Genomic DNA, 14,161 nt, shown 5'->3' with positions numbered 1-14,161 from the left:
ATATTGTATAAAGTTCAACATTACAGCGTGATTGAAATTCACGGTAAGTGCTGCATATGTCGGCTCAATTGCAATTACCTTTAACTTTCACAGCAAGTGTGTGTCCTCAGGAAATATGATAATGATGGGTGTGGTTTTGGTTTAACTCTGGTTATTAACACCAACACTATGGTTCTTTTACACCAATGATTGTTAATTTAACACTTACAGAGTTCATTTAACTCCTGAATCACCACTAGAAATGACGCTGTGAGAATGGCTGTTTGGGTAACGATCAGATTGTAGTTATGACTCTCTGACATCAAGGCTGATTCATGCCCATTCATTTCCGCTCCCAACTAATTTCACAATTAAGACAAATAGTGGTTTTACAGTAGAGTTAATGAGTGTCCATGTAAAGGGGCTATGGCTCAGCGGAAGGACCTTACATGGTGGAAAATGACTAAACGTCCGACATAAAAAAAAGCTGCTCACAATGTTAGGCTGCTACTCTGTGGTGTAACGATATTGGGGCAGATAGGTGATAACAAATCGTGTGTATTGTTCTCATGTTGTTCTTTGCAGTCTACATCCGCTAACGATGAGGTAATAATAACTCTGTTGGAAGCTGCATCCTTTCACAGAGATAAGCTCATGCATAGGCAATGTATCAAACAGTTTTTCTGCTCAATATCTCTTATCTCAACTTTATACTGCTACTGATACAGTTTTGTACCATTCAATCTGGGACTTCTTGCTTTCTGTTCCCACCAATGACTCATTCATTGGATATTAATCAAGAGAGATCTCACTGTATCCATTAAAACCTAGTTTATTGCAACACGATGTACACATCCACACAAATGCACACGGAAGTTTAGAATAGAATAGAATATGGACTATACCATAGATTTGGACTATATGCCAAACAACAGCTTCTCTCGTGTGGCATGTCTGTTTTTTGGGTTGTGGGGTCCTGGCTTATGTCAGCTCTGTTCATATTGCATCAGCTAGGTACAACTGGTGCACCATTGAACTCCTAAATGCATACAATGTACCCTGCCTCTGAGATTGATCATCCTCACTTGGCCACACTGCTGACGCCAGTGACTCTTATGCTTGATACAACTTCCAGCAAATGCACTCAGTTGTGACGGCAGAGTGAGAGAGAAAGAGGGGGAGAGATATAGAGAAGGGGGAAGGCTAAGGGACAGAAAAGGAGAGACAGGAAACTGGTGTGTCCACATGGTGTTAATTATGTTGTGTCTGGAAAGAGAGAGAGGGGGATAGAGCCCATGTGTAGACAAAGACCATGTGCTGATAGAGACCATGTGCAGATAGAGGGCATGTGTAGATAGAGAACATGTGCAGATAGAGGCCAAGTGTAGATAGAGGCCATGTGCTGATAGAGGACATTTGTAGATAGAGGGCATGTGTAGATAGACGCCAAGTGTAGATAGAGGCCAAGTGCTGATATAGGCCATATGTAGATAGAGGCCATGTCCTGATAGAGCCTTTGTGTAGATAACGTCCATGTGCTGATAGAGACTATGTGTAGATAGAGGCTATGTGCTAATAGAGGCTATGTGTAGATAGAGACCATGTGCTGATAAAGGCCATGTGTAGATAGAGACCCTGTGAAGATAGAGGCCATGTGCTAATAGAGACCATGTGTAGATAGAGACCATGTGATGATAGAGGCCATGTGTAGATAGAGGCCATGTGTAGATAGAGGCCATGTGCTGATAGAGACAATGTGCTGATAGAGACCATGTATAGAAAGAGGCCATGTGTAGATAGAGGCAATGTGTAGATAGAGGCCATGTGTAGATATAGGCCACATGTAGATAGAGACCACGTGCTGATGGAGACCATGTGCTGATAGAGCCCATGTGCTGATAGAGGCCATGTGTAGATAGAGACAATGTGTAGATAGAGGCCATGTGTAGATATAGGCCATGTGTAGATAGAGACAATGTGTAGATAGAGGCCATGTGTAGATATAGGCCATGTGTAGATAGAGGCCATGTTCAGATAGAAGCCATGTGTAGATAGAGGCCATGTGCATATAGAGACCATGTGTAGATAGAGACCGTGTATAGGTAGAGACCATTTGTAGATAGAGGCCATGTGTAGATAGAGTCCATGTGTAGATAGAGGTCATGTGTAGATAGAGGCCATGTGTGTAGATAGAGGCCATGTGTAGATAGAGGACATGTGTAGATAGAGTCCATGTGTAGATAGAAACCATGTGCTGATAGAGGCCATGTGTAGATAGAGGCCATGTGGAGATAGAGACCATGTGTAGATATAGCCAATGTGCAGATAGAGGCCGTGTGCTGATAAAGACCATGTGTAGATAGAGGCCATGTGTAGATAGAGGCCATGTAGAGATAGAGGCAATGTGTAGATGGAGGCCATGTGTAGATAGAGGCCATGTGTAGATAGAGGCCATGTGCAGAAAGAGGCCGTGTGCTGATAGAGACCATATATAGATAGAGGCCATGTGTAGATAGAGGCCATGTGCAGATAGAGACTATGTGCTGATAGAGACTTTGTGTAGATAGCGAACATGTGTAGACAGAGATCATGTGCTGATAGAGACTATGTGTAGATATAGGCCATGTGTAGATATAGGTCATGTGTCGATAGAGTTCCATGTGTAGGTAGAGTTCCATGTGTAGATAGAGGCCATGTGTAGATAGAGACCATGTTCAGATAGAGGCCATGTGTAGATAGAGGCCATGTGCAGATAGAGACCATGTGCAGATAGAGCCCATGTGTAGATAGAGCCCATGTGCTGATAGAGACCATGTATAGGTAGAGACCATGTGTAGATAGAGTCCATGTGTAGATAGAGGCCATATGTAGATAGAGGCCATGTGTAGATAGAGGCCATGTGTAGATAGAGACCATGTGCAGATAGAGACCGCGTACTGATAGAGACCATGTACTGATAGAGACCATGTGTAGATAGAGACCATGTGCTGATAGAGACCATGTGTAGATAGAGACCATGGGCTGATAGAGACCATGTGTAGATAGAGACTATGTGCTGATAGAGACCATGTGTAGATAGAGGCCATGTGCTGATAGAGGCCATGTGCTGATAGAGACCATGTGCTGATAGAGACCATGTGTTGATAGAGACCATGTGCTGATAGAGACCATGTGTAGATAGAGACCATGTGTTGATAGAGGCCATGTTCAGATAGAGGCCATGCGTAGATAGAGGCCATGTGCAGATAGAGACCATGTGCAGATAGAGACCATGTGTAGATAGAGGCCATGTGTAGATAGAGCCCATATGCTGATAGAGACCATGTGTAGATAGAGGCCATGTGTAGATAGAGGCCATGTGTAGATAGAGGCCATGTGTAGATAGAGACCGCGTACTGATAGAGACCATGTACTGATAGAGACCATGTGCTGATCGAGACCATGTGTAGATAGAGACCATGTGCTCATAGAGACCATGTGTAGATAGAGACCATGTTCAGATAGAGGCCATGTGTAGATAGAGGCCATGTGCTGAAAGAGACCATGTGTAGATAGAGCCCATGTGCTGATAGAGGCCATGTGTAGATAGAGACTATGTGCTGATAGAGGCCATGTGCAGATAGAGACCATGTGCAGATAGAGACCATGTGTAGATAGAGGCCATGTGTAGATAGAGCCCATGTGCTGATAGAGACCATGTGTAGGTAGAGACCATGTGTAGATAGAGGCCATGTGTAGATAGAGGCCATATGTAGATAGAGGCCATGTGTAGATAGAGGCCATGTGTAGATAGAGACCATATGTAGATAGAGGCCATATGTAGATAGAGGCCATGTGTAGATAGAGGCCATGTGTAGATAGTGACCATGTGCTGATAGAGACCATGTGTAGATAGAGACTATGTGCTGATAGAAACCATGTGTTGATAGAGACCATGTGCTGATAGAGACCATGTGTTGATAGAGACCATGTGCTGATAGAGACCATGTGCTGATAGAGACCATGTATAGATAGAGACCATGTATAGATAGAGACCATGTGCAGTTAGAGTGAGGAACAGGAGCCCAATTCCGACCTGAGTTATGTGCCCGTAAATGGAATGGAATAAGTTTTTATGCACTTTTCGCTCAGTGCGTATACTGACCTTGAATTTAAGCATGAGAATAGCATGCTATTCACCCGCAATTCACTTGGGGTGGAGATTGAATAAATGAAGGTGTGGCAAGAGTGTGTCTCCAGATACCCGTATTCTGACCTTGACTCAATTCCCAAATAATTCCACCACCATTATGCACGCCAAAACCGTGAATTATATCTAGCAAACTATCGGTTCCAAGAGGAAAAAGCATCTACTTTATTTTTTCAGATCGAAACAACACCATTCTCCATGCACTGCAATTTACAAATTGATAAGAGCTATTGATAAGAGCTAGGTAAATTAGTCATCTGTTTGGATAAGGGACTTGTAAAACAAGTGTTTTATTTTATTTTTCATTGATCCCTAATATTCTGAACCCGTTCTGTCAAATTATTCTAGTGAGTCTGACGCCAAAATTCAAACTAAAAGATACACCGTATTTTTGGGCTGGCATAAGATAAATGTACTAAATGTACTGAGGGTAGGAGGGTAGGCTGCCGTCTTATCGGCTCTCAACCAATCATGCTATTTTGTTAGTTTTTTCGTGTTGTTTGTAACTTGTTTGAACATAATGTTGCTGCTACTGTCTCTTATGACCGACAAGAGCTTCTGGACAACAGAACTGGGATTATTCACCTCAAATTGGACGAGGAGATCTTCTTCAGTGAGTCGGACGCGAGGGATTTGCTGCAGAAACACAACGAGGCCCCGATCCCCATTATTCGCTGGAGAAGGAAATGGAGATTTCGAGGTAAAAGATCAGGGTGCCTTGCGAGGATCAGGCGATGAGTTGCTAATCTGCCCTTGCCTTGCTAATCTGCCCTTGTTCTGCTAGCTAACGTTCAATCGCTGGAAAATAAATGGGACGAAATGAAAGCACGTATATCCTACCGACGGGACATTAAAAACTGTAATATCTTATGTTTCACCGTGTTGTGGCTGAACGACGACAATAAGAACGGACAGCTGGAGGGTTGTACACTCTATCGGCAAGACAGAACAGCAGCCACTGGTAAGACATGGGGCGGGGGCCTATGCATTTATGTAAACAACAGCTGGTGCACGATTTCTAAGTTTTGTATCTCATGATAAGCTGTAGACCACACTATCTACCAAGATAGTTTTCATCTGTATTTTTCATAGCTGTCTACATACCACCACAGAGCGAGATTGGCACTAAAACCGCACTCAATGAGATGTATTCTGCCATAAGCAAACAGGAAAACGCTCATCCAGAGGCAGCGCTCCTAGTGGCCGGTGACTTTAACGGAGGGAAACATAAATCACTTTCTATCAGCATGTTAAATGTGCAACCAGAGGGGAAAAAAATCTAGACCACCTTTACTCCACACACAGAGACACATACAAAGATCTCCCTCGCCCTCCATTTGGCAAATCTTACCATAACTCTATTCTCCTGATTCCTGCTTACAAGCAACAATTAAAGCAGGAAGCACTAGTAACTCGATCTATTAAAAAGTGGTCAGATGAAGCAGATGCTAAAATAAAGGACTGTTTCGCTAGCACAGACTAGAATATGTTCTGGCATTCTTCCGATGATATTGAGGAGTACACCACATCAGTCACTGGGTTTATCAATAAGTGCATCGAGGACGTCGTCCCCAAAGTGAATGTATGTACATACCCCAACCAGAAGCCATGGATTATAGGCAACATTCGCACTGAGCTAAATCAATCAATCAATCAATTTTATTTTATATAGCCCTTCGTACATCAGATAATATCTCGAAGTGCTGTACAGAAACCCAGCCTAAAACCCCAAACAGCTAGAATGCAGGTGTAGAAGCACGGTGGCTAGGAAAAACTCCCTAGAAAGGCCAAAACCTAGGAAGAAACCTAGAGAGGAACCAGGCTATGAGGGGTGGCCAGTCCTCTTCTGGCTGTGCCGGGTGGAGATTATAACAGAACTATGCCAAGATGTTCAAAAATGTTCATAAGTGACAAGCATGGTCAAATAATAATCATGAATAATTTTCAGTTGGCTTTTCATAGCTGATCATTAAGAGTTGAAAAACAACAGGTCTGGGACAGGTGGCGGTTCCATAACCGCAGGCAGAACAGCTGAAACTGGAATAGCAGCAAGGCCAGGCGGACTGGGGACAGCAAGGAGTCACCACGGGCGGCAGTCCCGACGCATGGTCCTAGGGCCCAGGTCCTCCGAGAGAAAGAAAGAGAGAAGGAGAAAATTAGAGAGAGCCAAGATTTTCAAAATGTTCATAAATGACAAGCATGGTCAAATAATAATCAGGAATAAATCTCAGTTGGCTTTTCATAGCCGATCATTAAGAGTTGAAAACAGCAGGTCTGGGACAGGTAGGGGTTCCATAACCGCAGGCAGAAGAGTTGAAACTGGAATAGCAGCAAGGCCAGGCGGACTGGGGGCAGCAAGGAGTCACCACGGCCGGTAGTCCCGACGTATGGTCCTAGGGCTCAGGTCCTCCGAGAGAAAGAGAGAAGGAGAAAATTAGAGAGAGCCAAGATTTTCAAAATGTTCATAAATGACAAGCATGGTCAAATAATAATCAGGAATAAATCTCAGTTGGCTTTTCATAGCCGATCATTAAGAGTTGAAAACAGCAGGTCTGGGACAGGTAGGGGTTTCGTAACCGCAGGCAGAAACAGTTGAAACTGGAATAGCAGCAAGGCCGGGCGGACTGGGGACAGCAAGGTGTCAGCATGCCCGGTAGTCCTGACGTATGGTCCTAGGGCTCAGGTTCTCAGAGAGAAAGAGAGAACGAGAGAATTAGAGAGAGCATACTTAAATTCACACAGGACACTGGATAAGACAGGAGAAGTACTCCAGGTATAACCAACTGACCCTAGCCCCCCGACACATAAACTACTGCAGCATAAATACTGGAGGCTGAGACAGGAGCGGTCAGGAGACACTGTGGCCCCATCCGAAGAAACCCCCGGACAGGGCCAAACAGGAAGGATATAACCCCACCCACTCTGCCAAAGCACAGCCCCCACACCACTAGAGGGATATCCTCAACCACCAACTTACAATCCTGAGACAAGGCCGAGTATAGCCCACAAAGGTCTCCACCACAGCACAACCAAGGGGGGGCGCCAACCCAGACAGGAAGCTCACGTCAGCTAAAGGGTAGAGCTGCAGCTTTCAAGGAGCGGGACTCTAACCCGGAAGATTATAAGAAATCCCGCTATTCCCTCCGACGAACCATCAAACAGGCAAAGCATCAATACAGGACTAAGATCGAATCGTACCGTCGGATGTGACAGGGCTTGCAAACTATTACAGACACAAAGGGAAGCACAGCCGAGAGCTGCCCAGTGACACGAGCCTACCAGACGAGCTAAATAAATTCTATGCTCGCTTCGAGGCAAGTACCACTGAAACATGCTTGATAGCATCAGCTGTTCTGTATGACTGTGTGATAACGCTCTCCGCAGCCGATGTGAGTAAGACCTATAAACAGGTCAACATTCACAAGGTCGCTGGGCCAGACAGATTACTAGGACGTGTACTCCGAGAATGCGCTGACCAGCTGGCAAGTGTCTTCACTGACATTTTCAACCTCTCCCTGTCTGAGTCTGTAATACCAACATGTTTCAAGCAGACCACCAAAGTCCCTGTGCCCAAGAACACCAAGGTAACCTGCCTAAATGACTACCAACCCGTAGCCATGAAATGCTTTGAAAGGCTGGTCATGGCTCACATCAACAACATTATCCAAGAACTCCTAGACCCACTCCAATGTGCATGCCGCACCAACAGATCCACAGATGATGCAATCTCTATTGCACTCCACACTGCCCTTTCCCACCTTCACAAAAGGAACACCTATGTGAGAATGCTACTCCATGACTACAGCTCAACTTTCAACACAATAGTGCTGTCAAAGCTCATCACTAAGCTAAGGACCCTGGGACTAAACACCTCCTTCTGCAACTGGATCCTGTACATCTTGATGGGCCGCCCCAAGGTGGTAAGGGTAGGTAACAACACATCCGCCACGCTGATCCTCAACACGGGGGCCCCTCTGGGGTGCATGCTCAGTCCCCTCCTGTACTCCCTGTTCACTCATGACTGCACTGCCAGGCACAACTCCAACACCATCATCAAGTTTGCTGATGACACAACAGCGGTAGGCCTGATCACCGACAACGATGAGACAGCCTATAGGGAGGAGGTCAGAGACCTGACAGTGTGGTGCAAGGACAACAACCTCTCCCTCAACGTGATCAAGACAAAGGAGATGATTGTGGACCACAGAAAAAGGAGGATCAAGCACCATTGGCATGCCCCATTGGCATCGACGGGGCTGTAGTGGAGCAGGTTGAGAGCGTCAAGTTCCTTGGCGTCCACATCACCAACAAACAAACATGGTCCGAGCACACCAAGGCAGTTTATTAAGAGCACGACAAAACCTATTCCCCTCAGGAGACTGAAAAGATTTATCATGGGTCCTCAGATCCTCAAAAGGTTTTACAGCTGCACCATCGAGAGCATCCTAACAGGTTGCATCACTGCCTGGTATGGCAACTGCTCGGCCTCCGACCGCAAGGCACTACAGAGGGTAGTGAGCACGGCCTAGTACATCACCGGGGCCAAGCTTCCTGTCATCCAGGACCTCTATACCAGGCGGTGTCAGAGGAAGGCCCTAAATATTGTCAAAGACTCCAGCCACCCTAGTCATAGACTGTTCTCTCTGCTACCACATGGCAAACGGTACCGGAGTGTCAAGTCTAGGTCCAAGTGGCTTCTAAACAGCTTCTACCCCCAAGCCATAAGACTCCTGAACAGTTAATCAAATGGCTACCCAGACTATTTGAACCCCCCCACCCCCACGCAGCTGCTACTCTCTATTATCATCTATGCATAGCCACTTTAACTAACCTACCTGCATGTACATAATTACTCAACTACGTCGACACCGGTGCCACCGCACATTGACACATTGACTCTGTATGGGTACCCCCTGTATATAGCCCCACTTTTGTTATTTACTGCTGCTCTTTAATTATTTGTTTTTCCTTTTTCTTACTATAAAATTATAGTTTTTTATGTATTTTCTTAAAACTGCATTGTTGGTAAAGGGCTTGTAAGAAAGCATTTCAATGTAAGGTCTGCAGCTGTTATATTCGGCGAATGTGACAAATAACATTTTATTTTATTTGATCTCTTGGACAAAATGGTGGAAATTAAATACAAAAAATATACACAGTATAGGACCTTAAGTGAAGTGAGTGGTCATGGATGTGAAGACAAGATTGCCTAGTCACTAAGCTCTTCCAGTCAGTGGGTTTCTAGTTCAATTAAAATTGTATCGCCAGTGGACTGTGGCTTAGTAAAACTTTCATCAGCTTCTACCCCCAAGCCATAAGACTACTGAACAATTCATTAAATGGCAACCCGGACTATTTGCATTTTACACAGCTGGTACTTGCTGTTTATCTATGTATAGTCACTTTATCCCTACCAACTGTACATGTACATATTACCTCAATTACCTCGTAACCCTGCACGTTGACTCGGTACCGGTACCCGTTTGTATATAGCCTAGTAATTGTTATTTCCTTTTGTTACTTTTTTAGTTGTTGAGTAAATATTTTCGAAACTCTTATTTTCTTAAAACTGCATTGTTGGCTAAGGGCTTGTAAGTAAGCATTTCACGGTAAGGTCTACACCTGTTGAATTCAGCACATGAGACAAATAAGATTTGATTTGATTTGATCACCCACAGTAATCTCCCAAAGTGTCTTGATGATAGCCCCCTTTGTGATTGTCCCTAGTTGCTACCCACATATTGCTCGTGATTACTCACCCTGATTGAGGCCTGATACATGATTAAACTCACAATCTCTTTTCAGTATACAGTATAATTATGGTCATAGAGTATGAATTAACAACAGGAATCACATATTGTAGAGGAGAGTGGGAATCATTGACAGCATACGGGGATATTTTATTTTAAAAAGTGTTACACAATACCTTTGTAGGCAGGCATGTTGCTAAAATGTTATTTATTTATTTATTTAACCTTTGTTTAACCAGGTAGGCAAGTTGAGAACAAGTTCTCATTTACAATTGCGACCTGGCCAAGATAAAGCAAAGCAGTTCAACACATACAACACAGAGTTACACATGGAGTAAAACAAACATAGTCAAGAATACAGTACAAAAACAAGTCCATATACAATGTGAGCAAATGAGGTGAGATAAGGGAGATAAAGGCAATAAAAAGGCCACGGTGACGAAGTAAATACAGTATAGCAATTAAAAACACTGGAATTGTAGATTTGCAGTAGGCGAATGTGCAAAGTAGAAATACTGGGGTGCAAGGGAGGAAAATAAATACAGTAGGTGTAAAGGTTTTCTTCCAGGGGTGAAGGAGAGGACCAAAGTGCAGCGCGGCTAGTGTTAAACATGTTTAATACATATACACAAGTGAAACACTACAAACAACATACAAAATAACAAATGTGCAAAACCGATACAGACCTATCTGGTGCAGAACACAAACACAGAGACAGGTAACATACACCCACAAAATCCCAACACAAAACAAGCCTCCTATATATGAGTCTCAATCAGAGACAACGACTACCATCTGTCTCTGATTGAGAACCCACACTAGGCTGACATAGAAACAGACAAACTAGACACACAACATAGAATTCCCACCCAGCTCACGTCCTGACCAACTAAACACATACAAAACAACAGAAAACAGGTCAGGAACGTGACAGTAGGGGATGGGGTAATTGTTTGGGCTTTTATAGATGGGCTATGTACAGGTGCAGTGATCTGTGAGCTGCTCTGATAGCTGGTGCTTAATTAAAGCTGCTGAGGGAGATAAGTGTTTCCAGTTTCAAACATTTTTGTAGTTCGTTCCAGTCATTGGCAGCAGAGAACTGGAAGGAGAGGCGGCCAAAGGAGGAATTGGCCCTGGGGGTGACCAGTGAAATACACCTGCTGAAGCATGTGCTTCGGGTGGGTGCTGCTATGGTGACCAGCGAGCTGAGATAAGGCGGCACTTTACCTAGCAGGGTCTTGTAGATGACCTGGAACCAGTGGGTTTGGCGACGAGTATGAAGCGAGGGCTAGCCAACGAGAGAGTACAGGTTGCAGTGGTGGGTAGTATATGGGGCTTTGGTGACAAAACGGATGGCACTGTGATAGACTGCATTCAATTTGTTGAGTAGGGTATTGGAGGCTATTTTGTAAATGACATCGCCGAAGTCGAGGATCGGTAGGATGGTCAGTTTTACGAATGTATGTTTGGCAGCATGAGTGAAGGATGCTTTGTTGTGAAATAGGAAGCCAATTCTAGATTTCATTTAGGATTGGAGATGTTTGATGTGAGTCTGGAAGGAGAGTTTACAGTCTAACCAGACACCTAGGTATTTGTAGTTGTCCACATAATCTAAGTCAGAACCGTCCAGAGTAGTGATGCTGGGCGGGCGGGCAGGTGTAGGCAGCGATCGGTTGAAGAGCATGCATTTAGTTTTACTTGAATTTAAGAGCAATTTAGCCCACTAATATTATTACCTAATTCCAGTATGCCCTGGTATACCCAGCTATATACTGAGTGAACAAAACATTAGGAACACCTGCTCTTTCCATGACATAGACTGACCAGGTGAATCCAGGTGAAAGCTATGATCCCTTATCGATATAGCTTGTTAAATCCAGGTCAATCAGTGTAGATGAAGTGGAATAGACAGATTAAAGAAGGATTTTTAAGACTTGAGACAATTGAGACGGATTGTATATGTGTGCAATTCAGAGGATAAATGGGTAAGACAAAATATTTAAGTGCCTTTGAACTGGGTATGGTAGTAGGTGCCAGGCTCACGAGTTTCCCGTGTGTATAGTCAACCACCCAAATGACATCCAGCCAATTTGACACAACTTTGGGAAGCATTGGAGTCAACATGGGACAGCATCCTTGTGGAACGCTTTCGACACCTTGTAGTCCATGCCCCAACAATTGAGTACTGTTCTGAGGGCAAAAGAGGGTGCAACTCAATATTAGGAAGGTATTCCTATTGTGTTGTACACTCAATGTATATCTTCCATTATAACTCATGCTAGCTTTTATCATACCCACTGGGCAAAAACTGGGTAAATCAACATTGTTTCTATGCCATTTCAACAAAAAAATTCAATGTGATGACTTTGAATCAACGTGGAAAACTGATTGGATTTACAAAAAGTCATCAATGTAAGGGAATTTCTAAATTTTCCCCCCAACTTTTATCCTAAATCCAATAACATTTTTTTTTTTTTTTAATTTCACATTGAATTCATGTTCGTTGACAACTCAACCAAATGTAAATCAAAATCAGACGTTGAACTGAAGTCTGTGCCCATGTAGAGAGGATGCCGCTGTGCTTTTATTCTTTGTATTGGAATACATAGTGTGGTGTCTGGTATCTGTTGATTTGTAGACAGTATGATATTTGAGGAAGTAAACAATCCACCCTCGAGGAATAGTAGCTCCGGAGAGACAGATGGACAGACACAACCAAAACAGAGGATTTCATGAGGACATGACCCCAACACACACACACACACACACACACACACACACACACACACACACACACACACACACACACACACACACACACACACACACACACACACACACACACACACACACACACACACATATACAAGTGCATCAAACACACAAAATACGGTGTCCACACACAAACACACAACACAACACATGCTCTTCCTCCTCTCATCTCTCATCTCTGATTTATTTCCTTTATTGCCTCCCACGCTAACCTTGTATCCTCTTCAGGCACTGGAACATTGGTGACGCAACAACAGGATATTCGCTAGCGTCACTCAGCACGCTTATGAAGTTAACTTTATTGGCGTATGCTCCATGACAAATGTTCACACTGGAGTTTCTTCCTCTCAAGAGACAGTGGTCACGATGACTACTGGCCAAGCATAAACGTTGATGTCCGCTGAGCTGAATTAAGGTTGGCAGCCTGAATAGATCTATGACTTTATATCAACCATGACGTTTCCAGCAAGAGACGGAGACCTGGCCTGAAATGCACTGCAACTTTGACCGAAGCACTGATCGTGATATTACTGTGATCATTATCATTCATTATTGCATTGAGACCATTTTAGACTCTGAGAAGGAAAGGCTATAGCTTGACTTAACCCTGAGAAAACATTTACTTTAATAAGATTCTGACTATTAAGGCACTGTAAGGCATTTACTATTTCCCGAAACTCATTAAACCACATGCATCCACTCTCTGAGTCAGCATTAACTAGATAAGACTTGTCTCTAAATTTGCTGGTCCTTAAACCCACAGAAAGAAAATGGTCCATTCATTTGAGCAACGCGTTCAAATCCTAGAAGAATGTACTCAGCACAGCTGGACAGGGCAGCCTCCGGCCTTGGACCTGGATCTTTATCCTGTAAACTTACCCCAAACATACATGCACGCACACACACACACACACACACACACACGCACACGCACACGCACACGCACACGCACACGCACACACACACACACACACACACACACACACACACACACACACACACACACACACACACACACACACCCCCCGAGGGAAAGCCGAACCCCAGCCACAAACGGATGAAATCCCAGCGGTTAAATTGAATACAATTGGATAGTGGGCCACAGCTGCAGGGGAATCAGCACAGCTTTTGACCTTTGACCCCCAGCAGAGTTTCCATCCAGTTGCCTGTCTGTCAGTCAACCTGTGACCTACAAGTCAGTGGGAGCCGTGGTTCACATGGTGTACTTGTACTACACCCAGGATAGGAGGTGGATATTAGTTTTATCCAGCGTGGTGCATTGACTCAAACCTTACATGAGAGAGAGATGTGGTCGATGTGTTACCTCTATGGTTTCCTTTCTCTCTTTACGTACACATTGTGGTCAAGACTGAAACACAAATAAAACCATACAGGAGAGAGAGAGAGAGAGAGACAACATTATCCTTCAGTGGATTCCAGTCCTGCAGAATCAGCCGATTATGTATTTCTA

This window comes from Salvelinus fontinalis, chromosome 21 (genome assembly GCF_029448725.1).
Source record: "Salvelinus fontinalis isolate EN_2023a chromosome 21, ASM2944872v1, whole genome shotgun sequence".
Classification (NCBI taxonomy): Eukaryota; Metazoa; Chordata; class Actinopteri; order Salmoniformes; family Salmonidae; genus Salvelinus; species Salvelinus fontinalis.
This window is presented reverse-complemented; position numbering follows the sequence as displayed.